Raw genomic sequence first — 24838 nt, 5'->3', positions numbered from 1 at the left:
GCTGAGCCCCATGGAACTTTCAGCAACTCGTGATTTAATTCCTACCTGAGTTGGAGGCATGAGCAGAGCTCTGACCTGTGCCCTGTGAGACCACCAGCACTGTACGTGCTGACTAGATCCTCCTCCTGGATCCAGCTCACTGGCCCAACAGAGCCAAAGAACATCCTTCCCTTTCAGGCAAAGAAAGAGAAGAAAGGCTCTACTTCAATTAAATGCAGCAAAAAATCAGAACCAACTTGGTCATACTTCTTGAAAGGCCCTGCAAACGGCAAGAGTTTTAAAGACATTACCTGTCAATTAAAGAATATGTAAAACGTACACTCGCTCAAGACTATTCACTCCTTAACAAAGAGTTATGGATTCAGAGAAGCCTGGGGCCCCAGCAAAAGGATTATTATAACAGAACCTCTACCCTGAGTTTGGCTGATTTTTGTAATGTTTTACATGTGATAACACTTGTTGCTATCCGCTTGGGGGTGTCTGATTTGGAGGGCTATTAATATGTAGCCTTTCCTAGCGAATCTGCCTAAGGGATTAGTAACCCCCCAAAAGTTCAGTTGAATATTAACCGCATTAACTTTGCTGCCTGTGACATACTGCTCCACACCAACAGCCTACGGTGCCTTATGGATGACTTGTTTAACAAAAAACATTCCATGCAGAGCCCCACTGCTGGAAATTTGCGTTCCATGAAAAAGGGATGCTCTCCCTGCCAACCCTGGCTGAGGCCCAAAAGAAAGAGCCCGGCCTAGGGTACTAATGGTTTCACTCAACTGCCAGAGTTTCTCTGACCAGGCAATACCCCTTTTCTTTGCTAAGTATTACTGCAGGCCATCTCCCTCAAGATTGTTTGAAAAGATGTACTTTAGTAGGTAAGAATTTGAAATGCTCTATGGAAACGTTAAAAAGATCTATTTCCCACTACAAAGGCCACACGTTCATCCTGTTCCTAAAACAATACTGTCCTCCAAAAAAACTTCCTACCAACCATACCAGTTCCAGAAAAAAAATCACAGAGAATTATCCTGTTACTATCTCCAGCACCCGAAAAAGGATGAATAAAGCTTCAACTCCTATGATAAATAGAGAAAAATGGTCATCAATCTTCCAACCCAATGACAGACACTAGTGTAGAAAAGATCAGCTCACCAAAAGCCCCACTGAATTATACCCCTCTTTCCTTAGACTCTGTTTCTTTGTTACGTGCGTTCTTCAACCCTTATACGCTGTTCTCACAGAGGGGATTCAGTGTAATTGGAAATCAAGTTAAATCTTAGGGCCTGGGACCTTTATTTTTTTTCATAATACTGTACACTTAATTGCTCCTGCCAGTTAGCAATGCAATTATGTTGTCTAGAAGGGAGACAAACAATAGATTTTAGTATTTAAACAGGAACTGAAACTGCAAGCAGAGAGCCGCAAACCACACCATTAAATGAGAATTCAAGCAATATGTGAAAAGAAAAAGTTTCACTCCTCGCCCACCATGCAAAAAGAAGCTACCCAGAGATCAGAAAGGGCTCAGAAAACGGGAGGCAAATCTTGGGCTCCTAATTCAGGATGAGATTATGGGAAAACCCCAGGCATAAAACTATGATGGAATAAAGCAGATAAATAAGAATACAGTACAACACTTGCCCTCTTAAGGGTTAAAGAAATGAAAAATGCCTTCTCCATCAAGAGTGTCATGTGCATAATTATTGTGTCAATTTAGGCTTTCTCTAATCTTCATGCCTATCAAGCTTTTCAAAACTAATGCCTTATTATCAGAATCGGGGAAAAAGAATCGCAACAATCAGGGGCGACTGGCTGGCCCTGCTGGTGGAGCATGTGACTCTGGATCTCACGGTTATGAGTTCAAGCCCCACATTGGACGTAGAGATTACTTAAAAAGAATATAAAATCTTAAAAAAAAAAAAAAGCAATCAAGTGATATTTCTCCCCACTTTCTAGAAATTGTAATGGGAATCACAAAAATTCAAATGATAAGCAGATTTGGCTTTGCATTTCTCACTGGATCCCATTCCTAGAATTTCAATACAACCCCCTTCACCTGTCCCCTTCAGCCAGCATGTATCTTTACTTAATATAATTTATAAAGGGAACCAAACATTATAGAATCGCTTTTTATCCAGTCTTTTATCACTGTAACCACTCCAGGAAGAGCTCTGGAAAGACTTGAAACATCCATGAAGGAAACAACCAGAAGAGAAGTTGCCAACAGTCTCTTCGGCTGGGAAGCTATGCAGAAAATAGACTAAGAGAACCCACATCGGAGGCAGAAATTTTACTCATAGTTGCAGAAAACTGTGGCTGGTAGACACAGCCCAACACTCTTTTCGAGGACAGACTTATCAAGATTTGATGCCAAGTTCAGAAGAGGCCTGCGCTTTGCCTGTTTAGCTGAATTTGCAAAACTATAGAACCCCTCGTGAAAATAATTCCTCCCAGGAGAAGGGGGAGAGAAACTTCTGAGTTTAATTTTATGTTGTTAGGAACAGCAAATTTAGGAGTCAGCCACCATTATTTCTCCCCAAATGCACGAGTAGTTTTTCTGACAAAACAAAAATAGGAAGGAATATTTTTTTCAATTTCTGGAAATAAGCACAAAATAGAAAAAAAAAAAAAAGAAAAAAGAAACCCACACGTCGTTAATGGGTTTGTGCACAGGCCATATACCTAATTACATGTCTATAAGGGCACCAGTTCTTGAGTAGAACTTGTTGAAGACTCTGACTAGACTCAATCCTTCCTTCTGCTTGAATTCAAAGAGCCTATTCAGATATTTCTCCAGGCCTTGCCTTAAAAAAAAAAAAAAAAAAAAAAAAGTGAAGTACTGGTACCCCATGCTCCTGCTTTCTGAAAGGCAAAGTTTACACCAAAAGCCACATTAACTATCCCTATACGATAACACTGGGGGCCCCAGAACAATATCTGCCCTCCGTTTTGTCTTTAATTCAAAAGTAATTGCACATCACTAGAACTTAGAGTTTAAAACGAGTCCTCTGAAAAATTAAAAAAAGAAGAAGAAGAAGAAGAAGAAGAAGAAGAAGAAGAAGAAGAAGAAGAAGAAGGAGAAGAAGAAGAAGAAAAAGAAGAAGAAAAAAAAAGGAGAAGAAATTAATTCTAACCCTTACCTTTGGCACCTTGTAAGACTTTTGGCCATGACTTACCTGTATAAATAGAAAGAACTAATTTACTACAGAAATGCCCATGGGCGAACATGTACTGGCTAATGAAGTGTTCAGCTTTTGCATGATTAACCAGCTGGTGGGGGTAGTGTAAAAAGCAGAGGGCATAAAATAATAAGAAAAATTGATTAGCAGCCCTCTTTTAAAGTAGTCCATGAAAAATTCCCTTTTTTATATTCAGTAGCTTAGAAACTGACTGCAAGGGATGATAAACTTGAATGAGTCACCAGGAAACTGAGCAGGTCCCATGGCAGCTGTTTGTGTCTTCAAAACTCGCTACAGGGGGAGGGTCAGGTAAGAGAAGAAAAGACAGCAAACTGCTTCCAAACTGACCGACTTACACAACAGGTCCTGCCAGTTGCCATAAAGTTAATTTTCTAATATATTGCAAAACATGTTATATAAAGTTGAAAACTCTGACTGGGCTTTCTGTCCATTCAATTTTCTCTCTGGAGCACTCTGCTCGACCACACTTGGCTTTAACTACCGCCAGACCAATTCATTAAGAAAAAAGGGTATAGTCTTGAGCCAGAATATTTATACACTTGACTCAGAAACAATCTATTCTAAGGGACATTTTCCCAAGCTAAATGCACTACAGGGCTTTCCTATTCATAAAATTCTTCAGCTGGTCTGTAACTCCCTTAAGTGGAGAAAAAAGGAGTCAGGTCCAAAAAAGAAAAATGCACACTGACCAAAAAGAAAGAAAATACCCAACGAAAGGCATGGGTCTGGGCTACTTATAAAGCAATGAAACTTCCCTTTCTTCCTTTTACTCTGATGACACTACTAATAGTTACTCAGCTTACTGTGTCCGTTAGCACCAGGGGCAAGCATTTCCCAGGCAAAGAAAAGAGCCCAACCAATGCTCAGCATCCGTGCCATCACAGCCAACACCAGCCCCCAGATCCCACCCTTTATCTAGGAGGCTGCCTGGGTTAAAGACACAAAAAGATGCTCCAGAGGCAGTACCCTATTAAGATGCATGTACACACACACACACACACACAAGCATGCTCTTGAGCACGCACAGTGCACACCTGCGCCCACATATTCTTATCTACCTGTCTGTTCAGATGACCGAAACACAGGTCTTCCCTTCCTTCCCCTTCCTCTATGGCCACAGACACCACCCTTTTCTTCCCAGCCAGACCTCTCACATGGTTGCCACAGATCATAAATGGTACCTAACAGTGAGCTCTGCATAAACACATCACCATGACCAGAAAAATCAACCATCTTCTCGATGACCCTCAGGTGCAGGACCATTAATGGCAATTTCACCAAGAATTGAGAGACCTCCCACCTCAGTGCGGTGGGAAGGACACTGGCAGGTCCAGAAACCTGAGTTCTAGTGTCAGGTCTGCTGCTAACCTAGCTGAGCGACGACCTTGGGCAAACAACTTAGCCTTTCTGATCCTCAGCTTCCTCATTTACAAGTGACACAAGTGTGTAACCATATGATCTCTCAGCCACCTTCCAGTTTAAGATCTTGTTTTGCTTTGTGTCATCTCTGTGCTCATTGAAGTGTTAAAGGACTACAGGAGAAGGGTTGAACATTTGTCCCATTAGACATTAGGAGGAAGTTCCATGCTGTCCAATATGGCAGCCACTGGCCATACACGTGCAGCTCTTACACACCTGAAGCGTGGCTAGGCTGGATTTCAAAGATTCGGGATCAAAAAATGCAAAATATCTCACGAATAATTGTTATATTGCTTACATGTTGAAATGGTCATATTTAGGACAGATTGCATTAAATCAAATGCATGATTAAAACTAAATTCACCTCAACTCTTTACTTTTTTTAACATTGCTACTAGACAATTTAAAATTAAAAAGTGTGGCTCACATTATCTTTCTGTTGGACAGCAATGCCCTACAGGGGAGTTTGGCTCAGAGGCCAAATCTGGTCCACAGCCTATTTTTATATACCCTGAAAGCTAAAAAGGGTTTTTACATTTTCAAAGAGTTGTTTTGAAAAAATGAGAGAGATTGTGTTATAGAGACTATGTGTGGCCAGCAAAGGCTAAAATATTTACTAACTTGCCCTTTACAGAGAAAGTCTGCAGACCTTTCCTCACTCCTGTCCTCGTAGGGTTTCGGTGCTACCGTACTGCTCCAGTTTTGAATGCAGTGCCAGAAAAATTATGCTCGGAGACAAGTCCCCCACCAATCTTCATTATTTCCAACATTGTCTGAAATGTGGTGGAGAGAATATGAGGAAAACTCTAGAAGATGGAAAGGAGAGGCCAGACTCACTGCTACTTTCCGCCGTCTAACCATACTAGCGGCAAAGATTTACATGAATTCATGTAACTAACACGCAGATTTCAATTTCCTTCTTAAGAGAAGATAGCTGAGCATGAAGAAACTTAGCTTATAAGGAAAAATATGACAACTTTAACCTAATAATGTAGTTTTTTGGTGTTTTTTTTTTTTTTTTTCTTCCCGGGCCAAATTCAGTGTGACTAACCATCCCTATATGCCCAGGACTGAGAGGTGTCCTGAATTCAAAGCACTTCCCCGGGCTTAAGCGCAAAAATCAAGATGGTCCTGGGCAAACCAGGATGAGTCAGTCACTTTAAATTTTACCAATGACTATTTGCTACTATGTTACAAAAAGAATGCAATGCCTACCACATTTTTTTTCTAAAAAATGGACCTTCTTTAACAAAGCTGCACCTTGAATTTTTGTGTCTGCTATTTTTATTGTCTTTTTAATCATCAAAAATTAAGTTTTTAGTAAGTTCTCCATTGACCATTCAGTTCTTTCATTCTATGATCTTGAATCAAATCTCTTATCCTCACTGGACTTCATTTTTTCCCTTTGTAAAATATCTTGAGTAGATGGTGAATTTTTTTTTTCTAGTGATTTCTGTTGGAGGATAAAACAGCCAACTTTAAGAAGATCCCTTAGGGAAATGACGATTCCTCATTTAGGATTCACGTTCAATTCAGGACCACTGGACAACCGCCGTCAACAGGATGGCATTTTTTAAGTGTTTTAAACTATTCAACACTATGATCGTTTGAGCTGGAGATCAATTAGAACCCAAGAAGGTTCGATTTCCAAAGAAAAGGGTATATAAATGATACTTCAAATCCAGAAAAGTTCTATACCCCATCTACATGAACACAAATGGTGATATTATTATTGTTTATTTGGGGGCTGATTGTTTTCAAAATCATGGATGAAATGATAGTACATATTGCTTTCCCCAACAACTGGAACTTTAGAATGGAAGCCCATTCTCCCAGATGGCCTGGAAATGTTCTCTTTGTTTAGGAGAAGACGGTGTCATTCGTTGCATATTAAACACACACTCTCTCGGTTTCATTGGGGATGCTCTATTGTGCAATAATTGGTCCCCATTGTTACATGCACAATTTGGCTGCTCAGATGTAAAAGTAAAACCTCTTAAATAGCTATCTCCACTGATAGCCTTCAGCATAGACGTCCCCTGTGGCCACGTGCCTGCAGCAACCCATGACTAAGGCTTAGTAGGGCAGGGAGGGGCAGATGAAAAGGGGGTGCACCTATAATCTTTTATTTGTATTAGAAAAAGCACCCCCTGAAACCAAATTAGCGATGGCTGAGTGCTGCATCAAGTCCCCAGCAGGGACTTTCTGCCCAGGGTGTCACTTAATAAAGGAGGTGAAGTGAGTGGCCCAGGTGCCCAGGACTTCTGTCCAGGAGGACGGTGAAAGAAAAGCGTTCCTGCCATGGTCTAGCCCTTCTCCTCACAGGAGGGCCCATCTTCCTCTCTGCACCGACTCCCTACACCCAGCACCCATGCTCCATCCACCACCCTTTCCAAACCCACAAGACCTGGGTGGCCACTCATCCACTGAGCTACAGGTGTCCCCACAGCCCTGGCCACTGAGCGACACTGGAACCAGGATGGCCTCTGAATACTGAAGACATTCCTGTTTCTCCCAAAGTCCTGCAATCCTCCCTTTTCAACTCTGAAATCGTTTCATGTCAAAGTCTGACTTTGAAAAATTTTTTTTTTTTTTATTGTTTCGACACACATCTTTTGGAAATTTCTTTGTTCCCCTTGGTCTGTCTCAAACCCTGCCACTCCTGACTCTGAAGTCCAGATCGGCCTGAGGGGACTTTTCTCCCCAATTCGGCTTTGGTCCTGTGAACCACTGGGGGACCTGGGCCTCTGTAGTAAGCTTCCCACGGCCACAGGGCAATTAAACACATTGTCCTGCCGTCCAGGGTGCTGACATCGGAACCACCGCAACCATCCCTCGCTGCTGCCCCTGAGACCAAAGCCAACGTGCTCCCACAAAACCTTCCAATGCAGATGGACAAAGATGGGAGCAAGCCCAGGCCTGGAAGCAAAGGTGAGTCACCCTCTCCTCGTCTTGTGTGGCCCTCGAGGGCTCCACGAGCACAGAGAGGAGCCAGGCCGCAGGGCGTGCTGCACAACAGCAGGGACACTGTGGCTTTGTGGCTCCTTCATAATGTGGAGGAGCTATTGGCAAGCAATCCAGAATGGAACATCCCACCATAACTTACAGGGTCAAGAGCTAAGACTTCCTGTGGTATGTGGAAAAAATGGGAAGTAACATCTTTTACCTATGGATTACTTTGGTTTTTTTAATTTTTTAATTTCAATTCAATTTAGTTAACATATACTGTAGTAGTAGTTTCAAGGGTAGAATTTAGTGACTCATCAGTTGCATATAACACCCAGTGCTCATCACATCACGTGCCCTCCTTAATGCCCGTCACCTAGCTACCCCACCCCCACCCCGCTCCCCTCCGGCGACCCTCAGTTCATTTCCTCAAGTTAAGCATCTCTTGTGGTTTGCCTCCTTCTCTGTTTCCATTTTATTTTTCCTTCGCTTCCCTTATATTAAATTACTTTAACACACTCTAAGGATTTTAAAAGATTTTCTAATTCAATGTGAGATCTCCTTGCTAATGGGAAGACATCAATCACAGAACAGGCCAGTCCTGAGTTCAAATCCCTGCTGTGTGGCTTTGGCCGGCTCACCGAACGTGCGTTGGTGTCCATTTCATCACTGTTGAAGTGGGCCTAGTCATATCTACCTCGTTCGCCTGGACAATTACATGGATGATGTATAAAAAGTGTTTATACATCACTGCCTCTGAAATGAAGGTAATGTTATATGGCAATTATATCTCAATTTTTTTAAAAGGTATATTGCAAAATGCTGATGCACTTTTAAAATAATGAAAGGCCACTGTTGTTACTACCGGTGCTGGTAGGTGTCTAAGAAAGTGGAAGTTGGGGAATGGGGCCAGGGTTACTCAGGGTACCAATCTAGAAGCAGGCCCGGATTCTCAGCAAATGATCTTTGGACCGTTTCCTCCACAAGGCCAGCCCCTTCAAATATCTCTGGTCACAGAACTGAGTTATATATAGAAGAAAACTCACGAGGCCCTGCAATATTTAACAGAATGTTTAGGTTTAACACAAAAGTCAAAAACTTGACTCAAGTTAAAGCTCTGGTGACTGTGTGAAAAAAATCTGAGCTGGAGGCAGAGCTCTTCCAAAGAAATACTAAAGACAGACTTCTCAGAATTTAAAGATGATCTAAAACGCTCCTGGTAGCCCAAGTCACACTGGTGCCTATGGCCAAAGTCCACACCCCGTTCCTAACACGGTGTTTCTATCCTACAGGAGGAGAAACCAGTCAACCAGTCAACAGCAGGGTATTTCTTCTTCCATGCTGACGCCTGTCCTGTTCCTTCTCGGCTCTCTCCAAGTTAGCCAGTCTGTGGGCGAAGCAGCATCCTTTCTTTGAATCCCAGCTGGAAAATACAGACCACTGAGAAGACTCCCTCCTCCAAGGTCAAAGAAATCACTTCCAGGCTGCTTGCCTTGAGGCCGCAGGCTACGTTTGTTCTGTAAAAACTGGGTAAGGTATTGACAAATGCCTCCAGGCACCTGCCTCTGCTTCCAGACGACAAATCTCTTTCTCTCCCTTTTACGTCTAGTCTCCTGAGATTCATCTCGAACACCCAGATGGGATAGATCTTTAAGTCTCCCCACTGCCCCCCATACTTTTGTTAAGAGTATTTTCAGGACTCCAAAAGTTGGGGGGGGGTTGTCTGATTTAACTAAATCTAGTACAAGTTCCCTTTCAAAGCAGTTACACACACACAAGTGTCACCAGATAAAGTTCACAAACTTTCCATACGTTCTCACGAGGTACCTTGGTACGTTCTGTTCCTGCACCATGAATGCAAGCTCCTATAATCTTAAGACTCTCTCTCTCTCTCTCTCTTTTTTTTTTTAACGTTTTAGATCTGTCTCAGTACCTCCATTTGAACAGGAATATTCTCTAACCAGTGATCACCATGATCCCACCAACTCTGTCTAAATCTTTGTAGGCTGGGCTCTATGGGTACTTGTGGAGATACTGCAGATAAACTACACACATGCACACACACACACACACACACAGGAGGGGGGGGATGGATAGCAAGAACCACCAGTTTAATTTTAATATGGAGTGACATCTCCCACAACACACATATTTGGCTCCACATTCTTGGCCTTCTATTTCATAAGTTCCATGACACTATTTTCCTTTAAAATTTCAGTCTCGTGGTCTCAAAATGAGTTATATAAAGTAGCAGTTGAATAGGTTTTTGGACTGGTCATGGAAGAAAAAAGTCCCTGAACTGGTGACTCCAAATTTTGTCTCCTCAGCAGCTTGGCTGAGAAAGTTCTAAAATCACTGCCCTGTCTACTGTCTATGGTCTGATGAAGACGAAAACTGAGAGGACACCATGTTGTCCTGACACTTCCTTTTCCTTCCGCTTCGTGTTCACCTGCCCTCCAACTGGAATTTTCTCATTTTTTTTCAAATTATTCATCTAATTACTGTGGGATTTAATAAATAGAGCTGTTGCTTTAGTTAAACTTTTATGGCAGTGAGTTAGCAATCAAAAACCTTTTTTGGATGCTTGGCTGGCTCAGTTAAGCACCTGCCTTTGGCTCAGGTCATGATCCCGAGGTCCTGGGATCGAGCCCTGCGTCTGGCTCCCTGCTCAGTGGAGAGCCTACTTCTCCCTCTCCCTCTGCCTGCTGCTCCCCTTGCTCATGCTCGCTTGCTCTCTCTCTCTCTATATATATCAAATAAATAAATAAAATCTTTAAAAAAAACCTTTTTTTTTTTTGGTCAACTGATGAGAGTATTAGTTTTGAAATATTTCAGGATTTTTCTATCAATGATTAAGTTTTTTCCCCTCCTGTAAAATATCTTCACAAGGCTAGTACACCTTTTACCTTAAAAAGAATGAGGAGATGGTTTGTTTTGATTATGAGAAAACTATGAATTAGGGAGCTCAGGTATTGTGTCCAAGGGAACACACCACGAGCATGTGTTTGCCTTGAGATTCAAACCAACCTAATTTGACTTCAGACTCTACTCCCATATCTGTGCTAGGTACACAGTGGTACCCAAAAGATGCTGTTGGCCCTACTCCATTCAACCCAAAGGGAGGCTCAGAAATTTGCCGGGCTTAAAGGAAAGACATACCGGATCAAATACCTCCACACAGAGCATGCTAAGCTTTATTTCTAGCTTCTGGCAATACATCCCACTGCCCTAGAGTATATTCAAATCCTCTCTTCTACATTGGGCACCCTCCACAGCTAGGATAGAGTCCTCTATCCATTTGAGCCCTCCCCCTCAATTTTGACTTAAAACTCTGTGGAGAGTAGGTGCTCAGTAAAAGCATGAAAAATGTTCTTTTTTTTATTAAAAAAAAAAAAAATGAAATCACAAGGACCCAGGGAATCTCTAGCTAAGAGGCCCTATAGTCAGAAATACTGAAAAAAGATCATAGCTGACACCACAGTTGGTGAAAGTAACAGCCTGCAAGCTGTGCCAACAGTCCTTTTTCCTCATTGAATCCCTCCATCATTCTTCTGATACAAGACAGCAAATGCATTAAATCCTTTAAACATTCACTGCAAGTTGGTATAAAGGTAGTGCATTTCTAAGAGTTGAAAGAATGTCTATATACATAATCACACACATACACACACATCCATCGGTATGTAACATGGTACACAGTTCGGAAAGAACTGGGCTCGGCAGAGACTTAAAATAGTCATTTAATCTAATTGATCTCGGGTGTAACAGCAAAGAAGCTAGCTATGTCCAGATTAGATCCGAGAAGCAGATTTTCCATCTTTCACTTCTCTGGGAAAAATCAGTTTCCACAACAAGCCCTGCATCTAGAATGTTTGTTTATTGTTTCTACTTTGTCTCCTCCCTGGAACATTAAGTGGTCTTGGATATTGGAGAGTAAACAGGCATCTGACTGTCACCCTACCAGCTGGCAGACTCAAGTGTCACAGCTCAGGCCCACACCTGCTTGGTTTCCTACAGAATCTTCACTTTAATTAGAATTAGATATTGGTCTGTGAGTCTGTGTTCTAATTTTACTTTTTATTTTAAATCTTGCTTTGGCATGCAATATCTTTTTTACATTCTTTGAAAGGAATAACTATGCTTGTCCCAAGAAATCATCAAGATTCTATTCAAAGCAACGCACCCACTGGGTTCTCCGCTGACATTTTATGATCTGGAATCAGGGAGAACCAGGGCCGTGTTCTATCATTCGACCACGCGGCTGTCATCTTTTTGATGATTGCTGATAGCATTCCATTTCCGTCTGCAAGAAACCATCACTTCACTAGGTGGGCTCATTCTAACCACAGATATGTATTTCGGCTTTGATAAAATGTAGAATTATTTATATTATGGATAGCTCTCCCTATTTGTTTTTCTTGAATCACTCAGCTATACAGTATGCTGAATGACATATAAATATAGAAATTATGGAAATAGAGAAAGCATTTTATCCAATGCAGATCCTGGGTTGCTAAAATTAGTTGCTAAAATTTCTCTCCAGGGTATCATTTAAAATCTAACCTTGTCCCAAATAACTGACCACCAATTTCTTTGATTCCCAAGAAAGCAGAGAGCTCTGCAATGTGACGCAGGCCAAAGGATTTGCTAGATGGGCTGGAGGTATCCACTTGGGAGGGAAGTAAAGAAAACACACACACACACATGCACACACACATACACACATACAAGCAAATACATGTTCCCATGCACATACATACACACACATGGGCACACTGCCTGGCTGTGGCATCCATGAGGAATGATAGAACACGTAAACAGAGGGCTCCATCACCCCCTCCACCCCCATATTCTGTGCCAGCACAGCCCATTCTAAAATGATAAACATGCACTATTGATGCAGGTGTTTGTAAACAAGTAAGTTTGGAGAGGTTTCTAATTATAAGCTGTCACAGCTAAAATTAGAAACCCGATCTGTTCACTTAAAAAAAAATCTCTCCAAATGGGTTTATTTAAATGAGAGCAGCCAGGAAGTTTTGATTTGGCAAGGAGTGATGAGCTCTGGTGACACAGCCAGGGAACTGCTGTTTGTCAACTCTTCCCTGTACTGTGAGGTAGGCTTCCGAAGTTCCTAGTGAAGAAAGCCACGACTTTCCTCCATTGTCATGGTATGCCCCCATCTTTTCCAGAATGGCGCATCAATCACTCAGCTGTCTGATATCTCCCCCTGCATCCTCAAAAATACCCTCTCACAAATTCTTATTGCTCCTTTTGCTCCCAGCTCCAGTTCAAATGTAATGCTGAACATTAAGCATTTCTTGGCATTCACAAGCAAACAAGCATAAACAAACATTCCATAATAACCTATGCATGAGATGCTCAAGCCCCAACATCCATTAGAAAACTCAGCAAAGTAGACACTTTATGCATCTCAGAGACTAATCACTGCACTTTCCACTCCTAGACACAGCAAAGTGAACACCCTCACTGGCTGCAGCTAAATTGGGCCGCAAAGACGCTTTCCATAAATGGAAAGAAGGAAGCTGGGTTCGGTTGCAGAGAGGAAGGCTCTCTCTCCCATTTACACAAACATAAAATCACCAGACTCCACCTGAAAAGTCTGTGTCATTTTCAAAACCTATCAATAATAAATGAATATTACATAACTTATCTCTAGTTAACCAAAATTCTTGGCCATACTTCCTGAAATGAAACACATCACTGCTGACCCTCTGCAGTCTTATAAGAACCAATAAAGAATCTCGTGACAACAGTGTTCCTCAATACTTTTCTTAAAGAGCCATTATCTTAGACCAGAGTTTTAAATTTAGCTATTTTTGTCCTTATTTTCATTACTCTCATATTGAGCCACCTTCTCAGGATAAGAGGCAAAGAATTACGTTTATTTGCACCCACATCCTGGCTCTTAAAAACACATACAGACTGTAGTTTAAGTCATAGTTCTAAAGACAAAGTAATAATGTTGTCTCTATAGATTGTGCCCATATGGAAACAAGACAAAAACTAAGAACTCAAAATGGAGAGCTGAAGATCAATCGTCTGGGGTGGCAGAAAATAGGGAACAAGTCTCTCCTGGATAGTCACCCACGTGCATATTAGCAACAGCTACAATCTCATCCCTTTATTTATACCATTACCCAGAGTTTTGAACAACCACCACCACCACCACCACCACGACAAAAAACAGGGGCCAGGTTTAAATTTTACCTTTCTCTCTCCAGTTTCTAGAAAAGATAACAGTAACATTTGAATAGCGAAAGACAAGAAAAAAGAGGTAAAAAAAAAAAAACAACTATAGATCCTTTGACTATTGTGACCCTGGATAATCTGTCTTTAAGACAAGACTTAGTCAATTCTCTTAATAAAGCCATAATCACCTCTCAGCAGAATGAGGTAGCAAACCTTGAAATGCAGAAGCTCAAGACATTTCTGCCCCCTTCGCAGGATGTCCAGTAGATCCTTCTGAAATCATTCTGTCTGCTGACCACCTTCCCCTTTGGCCGCATGGGAATCCCCACCCAGACTGGCCTCTGTGATTTGCCTCTTGAACACCACCCTAGGCTCTCTGGCTTACCTCAACCATGGGGCCCCTCCCACCACTGGCAGGCATTCAATTCTATTCATTAACTACAGGACCATCTTAGAAAGATCCATGGAATGACTCAATCCCATCCCACTACAAGTTCATTCTGTACAAAATCATGTTGCTCCTTTCTGGATATCTTTAATCCACCTCTCTCATTGGGTCCTAATATGATCCACATACTAACTCTTCCAAACCGAACCCATACATCTCAAATCTGGCTGTGCTGACCTCCAGCTTTTATTACACACGAGACATAAGGTGCAAAAGAGCTCCAGATAAAGACATACACAATCATTGACTCTAACTGACGCATAAAATCCCAGGCCATTTTCATATTTTCTGATTGGCACTTTTAAAAAAACAAAGCAAAAAAGAACCCCAGCTCCGTGGGAAAATGGGCTTCCTGCTGAAAGCCTCAGTGAAAACAGCCACCAGAATAATTCACTGGCGCTGGGTTATTAAAATCCCTGACAGGTATTACTTAAGATGTTGGAAAATTATTCAGGCACATGTGTACACATATATCTACCTTCTGTGTTTGTGTGCACGCACACACACACACACACTCACATTTTTAGTAAGTACTCATTAAGCTATCTGAGATATTAAAACTAATCACGGCAGTTTTCCTTTAATGTTATCCTCAGCATAAAGAGAAATGAGCCCATTGTCATTTATTTCAAAATCATTCTTTATAAAAAATAGCTAATCTCCAGAAGCACACCTGGTTTATTGAAGTGAATACAAAGATGCAGCATATAGCCTTAATGTGCTCAGCTGGGAAAATATATTTTTTAAATGAGCATTTGTTAGGGCTTTATTTGCAAATGCAAAACTATCCAAGGCACTCTGTGCATGTAGGGATTTTTCATTTCAAAAACCACATTAATATAGGAGGATTCACATCAAACACGAAGAGCAACAAAGATTAACCCCTGCAGGTCTGGACAAACAAAAACCACCATATTACCAGGTTATAGGAAATTGAACACCCACGAGACGACTGACACAACCCTGAAGTGCCTCTGGTAGACACTGTTAACACAACAGTGTTCCCGCAAAACCTCCTGACCCGTCTCTTCAGAGTGCAGGTTTCTACAAAGTTGACTCAGGTATTAAAAGTGGCAGAAAAAAGGAGAAGTGCTAGGTTAAATATTAGAAAGAAAAGATCAGCCATTAACTATACTTGGGAACTTCCAAGGGAAAATCATGACAAGTCTAGAGCTTCCCCTGATCTTCTGAGATGGCCGGTCTCCATGAGGAGGCACGAGGTTGCCCCAGTTGCCAAGGATGGGATGTTGGAAGGCTTTCATGGCAAGGCCGTGTGGGAAGGAGTGTGTGGCTTCTGGCCATGTTAGTCGGGTGTTTCCTAGATACCATGGCAGGTGTCATTTTTTTTTTCCATTTGATCAGGGAATGTAATACATCTTCAAAACAATTTTCACCCAACTGGTCAGAGATGTTAAAACCCAATCCCGAAAGAATCCCTTTGCTACTTTCCCTCAGAGGTACGTTCTCCGAGACTGCCTTGATTCTTTTTTTTTTTTTTAAGATTTTATTTCTTTATTCATAGGGAGAGAGGCAGAGACATGGCATAGGGAGACATAGGCAGAGGGAAAAGCAGTCTCCCTGTGGGGAGCCCGATGTGGGACTTGATCCCAGGACCCTGGGATCATGCCCTGAGCCAAAGGCAGACACTCAGCCCCTGAGCCTCGCAGGCATCCCACCTTGATTCTTTTGAAATATATAATTTTCACACAAAAGTCTCTGGTCTGCTTGAGTCTTAATCTTTTCTGTATTTAAAAATAAAATTAAAATATATATTTAGCATATTAATATGCTTTTCCATTAGCATCTAGAGAATAATAAAATAATTCTCATACATGGCAAGACGAACACACAAGAACAAGTAGGCTGGCATTCTCAGCGCTGACAAGGAAAATGTTGATGGAGCTGGTCATGATCTGAAAGGGTTAAGGCATGTCTTCAATAAAAGGAATTATGTCAAAAAAAAAATAAAATAAAATAAAAGGAATTATGTCAGAAACCACTGACATCCTGTGCTGTGCATTCCTTTACAAATCAAATCTAAAATTAGTGCTAACTTTTCCTACTTATATCCCAAATGGATATTAGCATAATAATTGGATATTTTTTTAACTTTTATTTTTTTATCCAGCACAGTATCTAACACAAAAGAGATGATCAATAGATAGGTTTTGAATCGACTGAATGAATCAACTTGCTGGCACTAGATCGAGGAAGTCATGCTAGACAAGCACACCCACAATATGTTATTCATTCCTTGGCTTAAAACCCTTCAATGGCTCTCCATTACCTACCTTTAGTCAAGTCCAAACATCTTCTGGTTATTTAGCTCCTACCTACATTTCTAGCTTCACTGCTCAGCAACATTTTTGCAAGTGTTGGGGGAATACAGTAACAACAGAAGTAAAATGAAATTTTGAGAGTAAAATATTAAGAGCAACACAAAATGGGATCAGAATAGAGAGATATGCAACATCGTTGGAAAGAGACAAAATTATTCCCTAAGTGATAAGATTTGCTGTAAACTGTCTGGATATATTAATTTATGTAAATGAAGGCTGTGTCCTTCAAAGAGGAGACAGAGTGGTGAACCATTGGACGTGGCATGAGAGAGAGAGTATTAATCAATAGACTTATTCATCAACGGGTCTCACTGGTAAGCTTCCGCCTACAGTGTGATGGTTGCATCAAACTATCTAGTATTTGGTTAAACTAGTTCTCACTACTCTAATTTCCTACTCTACCCACCAATCTTACAATTACAATGTGATTTTAGAAATATTAATACCTGGGTGGCCCAGGTGGCTCAGCAGTTTAGCGCTGCCTTCAGCCTAGGCAGGGCCTGATCCTGGAGACCCAGGATTGAGTCCCATGTTGGGCTCCGTGCATGGAGCCTGCTTCTTCCTCTGCCTGTGTCTCTGCCACTCTCTCTCTGTATGTCTCTCATTAAAAAATAAATAAAATCTTAAAAAAAAAAGAAATATTCATATCAAGCTATAAATCTGTATGTCCTACTAATTACTCTCTACACTTCGATGTCTCAAAAAAACTTTACATTCAGCATGTCCAAAAGTGGTCTAGTACCTCAACCAATTCTTTCTCCAATGTTCTGTGTCTTAGTAAGTGGCACTGCCATCCATCCGCATAAACCAGAAACCCTGGAGATTCCCACATTTGATCAATTCACCTTATTTCAAGTTCCAAGTACTATCAGTCCTAACATCTAGATATTTTTCTAACTCATTAATTTCTCTCCATCTCTGTTGTCATCACCCAAGTCCAAGTTACAGATAGCTCTCAGAAGACCTTGTTCCTACTTTTAATAGGGAAAGTATTTAGGAAATAATAAATTGATGTGTAAGTTATAAGGCTCTGCACCTATCCACTTCCACAGCTGAGCATGAGGATAACCATGCCCATGGGAGAAGTAGATGGAAATGACCAAGAAGTAGATGGAAATGACACACTTCTTAGCTTTGGGTCTTAAAGTTGATTTGCATAACCTCTGTAGACAGAAGACTCAGAAGTTAAGCCTTGGAGAGTACAAGTAAAGGAATTCTCAATTCCATAGCAAGATCTCTGGCTTGTAAACTAGATTTTTGTGTTTGACAACAGACCAGGAAAGAGAGAGTAAAGACAATGGAACTAGGGGGGAAAAGCCCTAGGTGACCTTTCCAGGCCGGAGTATCAAGAGAGGAAGAACAGAGGCAGAGACTGTAGTAGCACACCATGAAATATGTGTCTTGACTCTTTTCTCTGGAGTGAGGTACTGGAGCAGGTAGGCACTCCAAGAGTTGTTCTCCACTTCCTGTTTAAGACCACCTTCTTGCCTGGTGCTCCCCAACTCCCAACCTGGAACAACTAACTCAGCAGGGTATAAGTTGAAGGAACATGGGCAAGTGAAGAGGAAGACTGAGTCTAGCGACCCTTGGCATTAGTATAGTATGGAAGTGCTGAAAGTCCAGTGTGCTCTGTGGAGGGACATGGACAACCATGGATGGTCCTGGAAGGGGAGCCCACCGGGAGCCAGAGCTGGGAGGTGGTGGCAGCGAAGAGGACCCCAGGCCCTAACCGAGCTGAAATATGACAGACAGTTCATCTGGCCTAGAGTCAGCAGTGAGCAGATGTACAATGAGCCACCCCTGCAGAGGACAGTGGTAAGAACCCAGAAAGCCACCTCAAGCGAGCCGCACATGCAAATACCAGGCACTGGAAGCTCTCCCATTCCACTAGTGCCGTCCTGGGGAGGAGACTGAGCACTTACCTGGAAGGGACCTTTTTTTTGTTTGGTTTTGTTTTGTTTTAAGATTTTTATCCATTTATCCACGAGAGACACAGAGAGAAAGGCAGAGACATAGGCAGAAGGAGAAACAGGCTCCCTGTGGGGACATGGGACTCAATCCCAGGACCCCGAGATCACGTCCTGAGCCAAAGGCATCTCCAAGCCACCCAGCTGCCCCATGGAAGGGACCATTTTAAATGAAAGGAAATGATTTAAAATGGGAAGAGATGAGGATATCAAGTACTTCCCTGTTATACACTAAGATTAGGAACTTCCAGTGTGAGTAAATTTTCAGCCTCAACGTTCGCTTGTCCCTCCTGCTATCTGCTTTCAAGTTGTAGCCAGAATGGTGTTTGGACCATGAGTATCTAATTAAGCCATACGGATTATGGAAACCCTTCCAGGGTTTTCCTCTGCCCATTGGATAGAGATCAAAAACCTTAATGTGGCCAATAAGCCCTTCCTAGCAGGCCCTTCTATGCTGTCCACCACATTCTCTTGCTTCCTCCAGTTCCCCTCCCCTTTAATGACTCCTCTCCACTCACAATGGTCTTTAGAATTTCTTGAACGTGCATACTCTCAGCTTGTATTACCACCTCTAAAGTCCCTCCCTGACTCCAAATTCTATTCATCTTTTAACTAAGAATTTAACTTATTTTTTTCTTCAGGCAAGCTTTCTCTGCCTGTAATTTTTATCCCTGGAAAATTCCAGATTATATAAAAAACAAATTTCTTGACTTCAGGAATTCCCAGAGCCTTTACTATGCTATTGTGAATCTCCAAGCAGCAGGAAGAAACACACACCATTTCCTAGACATTTCTACCTGGAACACTTGTCTCTGTCTCAGAGAATTAGTCCCTTCAAGAAAGGGGCACTTGGGTGGCTGAGTGGTTGAGTATCTGCCTTTGGCTCAGGGTATGATCCTTGGTTCTGGGATCGAGTCCCACTATCGGGCTCCCTGCAGGGAACCTGCTTCTGCCTCTGTATGTGTCTCTGCTTCTCTTTCTGTGTCTCTCATGAATGAATGGATAAAATATTTAAAAAACAAAAAAAAGCAAGCAAGCAAGCAAACAAGCATTAGGTAAATGCTGAGTCATGACATTGACAGAACCTAGAATCATGTCTCCTCAAAGAACAGAGAATAACTAAAGTTAGCAAGCTTCCTTAGAGAAGAGAAGACATACTTTTCCCATGGTGGGAAAATTGCCATGTTGAATTTCTTTTGAGGAGGTGATAAAGTGGCCATACAGCACAAGAGGAAAAAGGGAAGAATAACTGGTGTGCCCATCAATCCCATCAAGGCGATCCAGAGGTGCCTGTGCTGGGTATTCATGATCTCCCCACTGCCCACTGCCCTGCACCCAATTCCACAGCCCCAGGCTGCAGCCTGAGCTCCAAGCACCTTCTCCTCAGGCCTATAGGCTGCACTAGAGTGGGTTCCAATCCAGGGAGAACAGCCAGTGACACTTATTAGAAGTCAACAGCAGCTATTCTGGCAATCAAAAAAAAGAGGCCACAAGAAAAGAAGCTAAGGCTGAATGGAGCAGAAAGGACAGCAAAAGCTTATCTTCTCTGCTCCCATTTGTGAAGACTCTATGCTCCGGGACAGAGGTGGCACCATTCTGGAGAAGCAAATAAGTAAATCTACAAATAGCAGGAATATGAGAAAACTTGCCATCAGAAGATTTATGGCATTATTCACATGGAGCAAACTTCACTGTAAGTTAGATGTGCTTGAACCCCATTCAAGGGAATTTAATAACTGAGATGTCAAAGAACCTTATTAGAAGGCAATCTTACCTATGTGATCCTCTGACCTAGACCCCGGGGATCATCTACAGTGACATGCCAAGATATGTGAGCCAGGGTGGTGGAAAAGAACTTTTGGCAACACAGCTTAATAAATGGATTTTTTGGCCCAGGGAAGTTGCTGATGTAGTAAAACTAGATGTGGTCCAACAAAAATTAGGTTGCACATGAGAAAGATCTTGATAAAATATAGCCGTTCCCCAGCAAAACTCCATTATTTCTATTAGATGGGACAGATCAGATAACCTGTGCTACTTTATCATCTGAGGTCATAGGTCACTTGGGGACAGCTCAAGTTTGAATAACAGATGGGGGTAAAACATTATGCATGTGAATGATTCCTCATCTGGAGGCTGCTGGCAGGAAAGTCAAGTATCTCCTCCTGCTTGAAAGAAACTCACAGAGAAGCTAATAATGACTATGGATCAGTTGAAGAAATGGCAACCTCCAAAAACCAACACTCTTAGAATAGCCTTACGGTTAGAAAACCAGAATCTTTAGGGCAGAAGGAGGAGATCTAGGTGAAGCATTGCCCAAACCAAGATATAGATCCAGCAGTCACATCTCCTCTGCTTGGTTACCGACTGTCTTTTCCTCAACATGCTTGTTTATAAATGGTCACAGCAAATGGGGCGCCCACTAAAGTAAGTCAGTCACTAAGCCAATAATTAAGAAATCAAGGGATAGTCATGGCCTAAAGTCGTGTCCCTAGGACCTGAGTGCCTACATCCCCTATTAAAAGACCTTTCTAGGATTCCACGTGATAAAAATGATGCCATTTAAAATGACTGGTCTGGTCAAGGAACATTGCTTTGGCCATCAGGTTATAAGTAGTCAGGTGTGGGGAAGAATCGTGAACAGAACAGACTCCAAGGTAGAAAAAGACCTTTTTTAAAAAAAAAAAAAAAAAAAGGTGTGCACATAGGCTGACAAAGGGTAAAAAGTGAAACTATGGAAGAAAGGTTTTGTGACAGACTTTTCTTCCTTATTTCACACCCAGGATCTAAGACCTATGTACTGGCCAACAAGCTGAAGTCAGCAGTTCCAGGTCCTCAGGTGATTCTGAGACAGGAGAGAACAGAGTAGGTAATGGGGGGCGGGGGAGTGGGTAAGACTGGGTCATTTGATAATTCTTGGCTTGAACCTATGAGGGTTTCCCTTCAGGTATTATCCTGAAGAAAGCTCCAGGCAACCTTAGGCTGATTCTTTACTTGTCACTTCTCAAAGGTGAATCAGTTCATGCTTACAATGGCTGACTCTGTGCTACTGTTCAAGTTCACACGCACCTTCTAATTATAAGGAACAGGCTTCTTGGGCTTCTCCAGGCAAAAGCTGAGAGGAAGCCAACATTATTTTTGCTGTTACTGCAACATCCAAATAATTTTCCATCTGTTAGAGTCTCAAATTAAAAGGGCAATGATTATGAGTGAACACATGCCCACCGGCATGGACCATGGTTTATGTATGTTTCTGAGACAGTCACTGTGCCATTTTCTGGCCTGAGGTGAAAAAGAGGCACACAGAATAGGACTTGACCTGAGAGACAGGAGAGCTGGCTCACGTATTGACCATACTTTTGAATAGCTAAGTGGCAGCCTGCAAAAGCAACTTAACCCATCAGGATTCCTGTTTCCCGTTTACAAAATACTCAAAAGCTCTGCAGAAAGAACAAAGGCAAGAGTATGGAAAGCGTTTTGAACAATACCCTGCTAGAATCATTTCAAGGTGTACAGGAAGACATACTTCCTGTACACGCAAGAATACCAATGAATGGAACATGGAAATCTACCTTGGATTTTGAGCAATGTTTGAAGAAGTGTCACGGGATGAATTGGGGTGATTCAAAACAGACTGAATTTCAGATCTGGTAAGAAAGTAATCTGCACATATCCAGCCACATGAGGCAACCTTGAAGCAGAGGCAGAGGGGCAAGCCTCAGTGACTGGATGCATCCCTCCACAACAAGGGACACTCCCTCTGTAAATTATTCCAAACGAATGCCTCGTTACAACAGGGGTACTAACCACGTGTTACACACATGCTGCAATGTTACTGTCTCCCACCTTTCTAAAATGATCTAAGAAAGATCTGTGTGTTTGGAACCAGGTATTTCAGAACATCTCGGACAAAACATCCAAGAGTCCTTCAAACAAACTATAAGCTCTCCTTGACTTGATGGAATGTTTCCAGACTCCCTAAGGGTAACTGGTAGTCAGTGACCAAATAAGCACTTGGAGAAAAGGACAGTTGGTTCCAGGGGTGGGGCAAAATGAGGACCATAATCTGGTTGACTGAGAGTTAACTGCAGCAGGGCATTCCTTAAATGGTTTCTCAGAGGCACTTTGGGCAGTTGGGTAAGGAATCCCATGTCTTCCATCCAGAATCCATGGACTAATCACCCTTAAGCACCAAGAGGGCTCTTGCATATTATGGGAGTTTTGTTGAAAATAAATAGGCCACCTGGAAATGAACACGGAGAACAAGCGATTCTTTTCTTTCATCTTCCTTCACTCATTCTTCCTCAATCAGAGCAAAATTACATGTCTCAAAGCAGTTGCCAAAAGAAAAAAAAAAAAAAAAAACAACCCTCAAAATGCTGTGGAAAAATTGTGCGATTCTTGTTCTAGTCATTAGACCTCTACAGAATTATTCAAGAATATTAAAAGTACTTTTTATACATGCTCCAGAACTTATTTATTTCGTCCCAATTTGATGGATATGATAAATAAATTAATGGTCTTGTTCCTAAAATATGGTGGTTGTTTTTGTTCTGTTTTGTTTTGTTTTTCACTCTGACAGTATCAAAGAGTCTTTTTGTGTTCTTCTAAGAGCTACCAAAGGGCTGGCTATAGTCATGGTTATTATCGCCAGAGATTGGGGCAACATGGTAAGGAGGGGTTGGCACATTTTTCCAGGAGTAAGGGCATTTGGAAACTCCATGGTGGGTCCCCATGGCACAAAGGCTCTTGTGTACGGTACGGCTTTACAAGAAGGGCTCAGCCGATTCCTCAGCAGCTGTGAAGTTGTCAGCCGTGGCATTCTTTACAAAGCTGGGTGGCTGCTCACTGCTGACATGTTCAGTTTTGAGCTCTGAAAAAAAAAAAAAACCCTCACTGGAATGTTGAGCTAGGCAAAGATAGCAGATGCCCAAAATGAAAAAGCCCATCATACATCAGGTGCTTAAGAACCTTCTGGAAACTATTGAAAAAGCATGAGTATTTTTCTACTAAGGTTGCACTTAGCCATTTCAGGTGCTTTTCATCCAAATCCCTCAACTTCCCCCTCCTGAACCTTGACAGCCAGACTCGAGACGATCCAATAGGCTATCGATCATATTCTCTTCTAAAGGTCACACTGGGAGAAGCATAAATGCCAGACAAACCGCACACTTCTCTAAGGGAGATGCACATTTCATTTACTTTCCTATTTAATCTCCTATGGGCTTTCAGCAAGACATGCAAATATCTTGGAAATGACCATGTTAGCTTTGATCCCACACTTGTGATCATTTTCTGAGGTGCTCTCAGTTTGGAGCTCCAAAAGAAAGGACAAAGTGCATGTGGCAATCTTCCTCGACTCCATTCTAAGCAAAGAAGACAACTCGAAAGCAAGTTTTGGTATCTTCTAACAGAAGAAAAACAGTGTCCCTCTGAGAGCATTGCACACCAGTTCCTAGGACTAGATCTTGCCACAACAGTGTCTATTTAGGTAGTAATGACCCGAACAAAGCTAAATGTATGGCTATTGTGGTTGTTATAAGGGTGCCTGGCAATAAAATACTATGCCTTAGCAAATAAAGAGACATAGGAGGTGAAGAAAGGTCAGAGAAAAAAACAGATGAGGAATCAATGTCAAAAGAGGTCACTTTATGAGCTTCAAAGGGAGCTACAGTCATTGATTATAATATCACTGAAACAACACAGGCACTGTGAGATCTGAAATTACATTTCCAGTCTGAATTTATAGAACTCGCTGCAGACTCTCGTTGTGATTGTGGCACATTAATGGAAGCCTACCAAGTAAGCATGATTTAGATGGACGCAGGTGAGGTGAATTCAGTTTTTCCTGGGTTTGTATAACTAGGTGCATGATCTAGAAAGATTTGGAAGAGGTTTCTTCTTTAATTTCAGAGACGTTGCTGGTAATAGCTGGGGGCGAGAATTATCTTTGAAAAACTCAAATTAGATTATGGCACACCCTTGCTTACAAATCACAGATAGCCCTTTCCTTCATGCAGGATAAGGGATGGAATCCTTAGATAATATGCAAGCCTGCTCTTATGAGACCACCACAGCCTTCTTTTCTGACTTCACCCCATATGTCAACCATACCAAAATTCTCTCCATTTTCCAAAGTCAACATACACTTTCCTACATCTAGGTCTTCATACAACTGTTTTTTAGCTGAAATGCCCTCTCTACCCTGATAAATTATTCTGATTCTCTTTCCCTATTTCTTCACCATGGCAGATCCTGGGCTCATCACACCCTATTTCATTTTTTTCTGGGTATACAGGTATACTACCTTTT

General features: G+C 41.8%; 1 protein-coding gene across 38 annotated transcripts in view; it reads right to left on the bottom strand.

Annotated features, from left to right (window-relative positions):
- ESRRG (estrogen related receptor gamma) overlaps window positions 1-24838 on the bottom strand; it is a 618160-nt gene that overhangs the window by 516402 nt on the left and 76920 nt on the right. For 3 of the 38 annotated variants that reach the window (XM_072814652.1, XM_072814669.1, XM_072814674.1), the window contains exon 1: window positions 13961-14114. The exons of 29 other annotated variants lie outside the window; for them this stretch is intronic. The gene's annotated coding sequence lies outside the window, so the exon portion shown is untranslated. Of the gene's footprint in view, window positions 1-13960; window positions 14131-24838 lie in introns of those variants that run through there. 6 more of the 38 variants (XM_072814646.1, XM_072814665.1, XM_072814642.1 and 3 more) reach the window with 4 other exon arrangements.

The sequence above is a fragment of the Canis lupus genome, chromosome 38 (assembly GCF_048164855.1).
Source record: "Canis lupus baileyi chromosome 38, mCanLup2.hap1, whole genome shotgun sequence".
NCBI classification, from domain to species: domain Eukaryota; kingdom Metazoa; phylum Chordata; class Mammalia; order Carnivora; family Canidae; genus Canis; species Canis lupus.
Note: the sequence above shows the minus strand (reverse complement) of the source record. Positions and strands in the feature narration are given on the sequence as shown.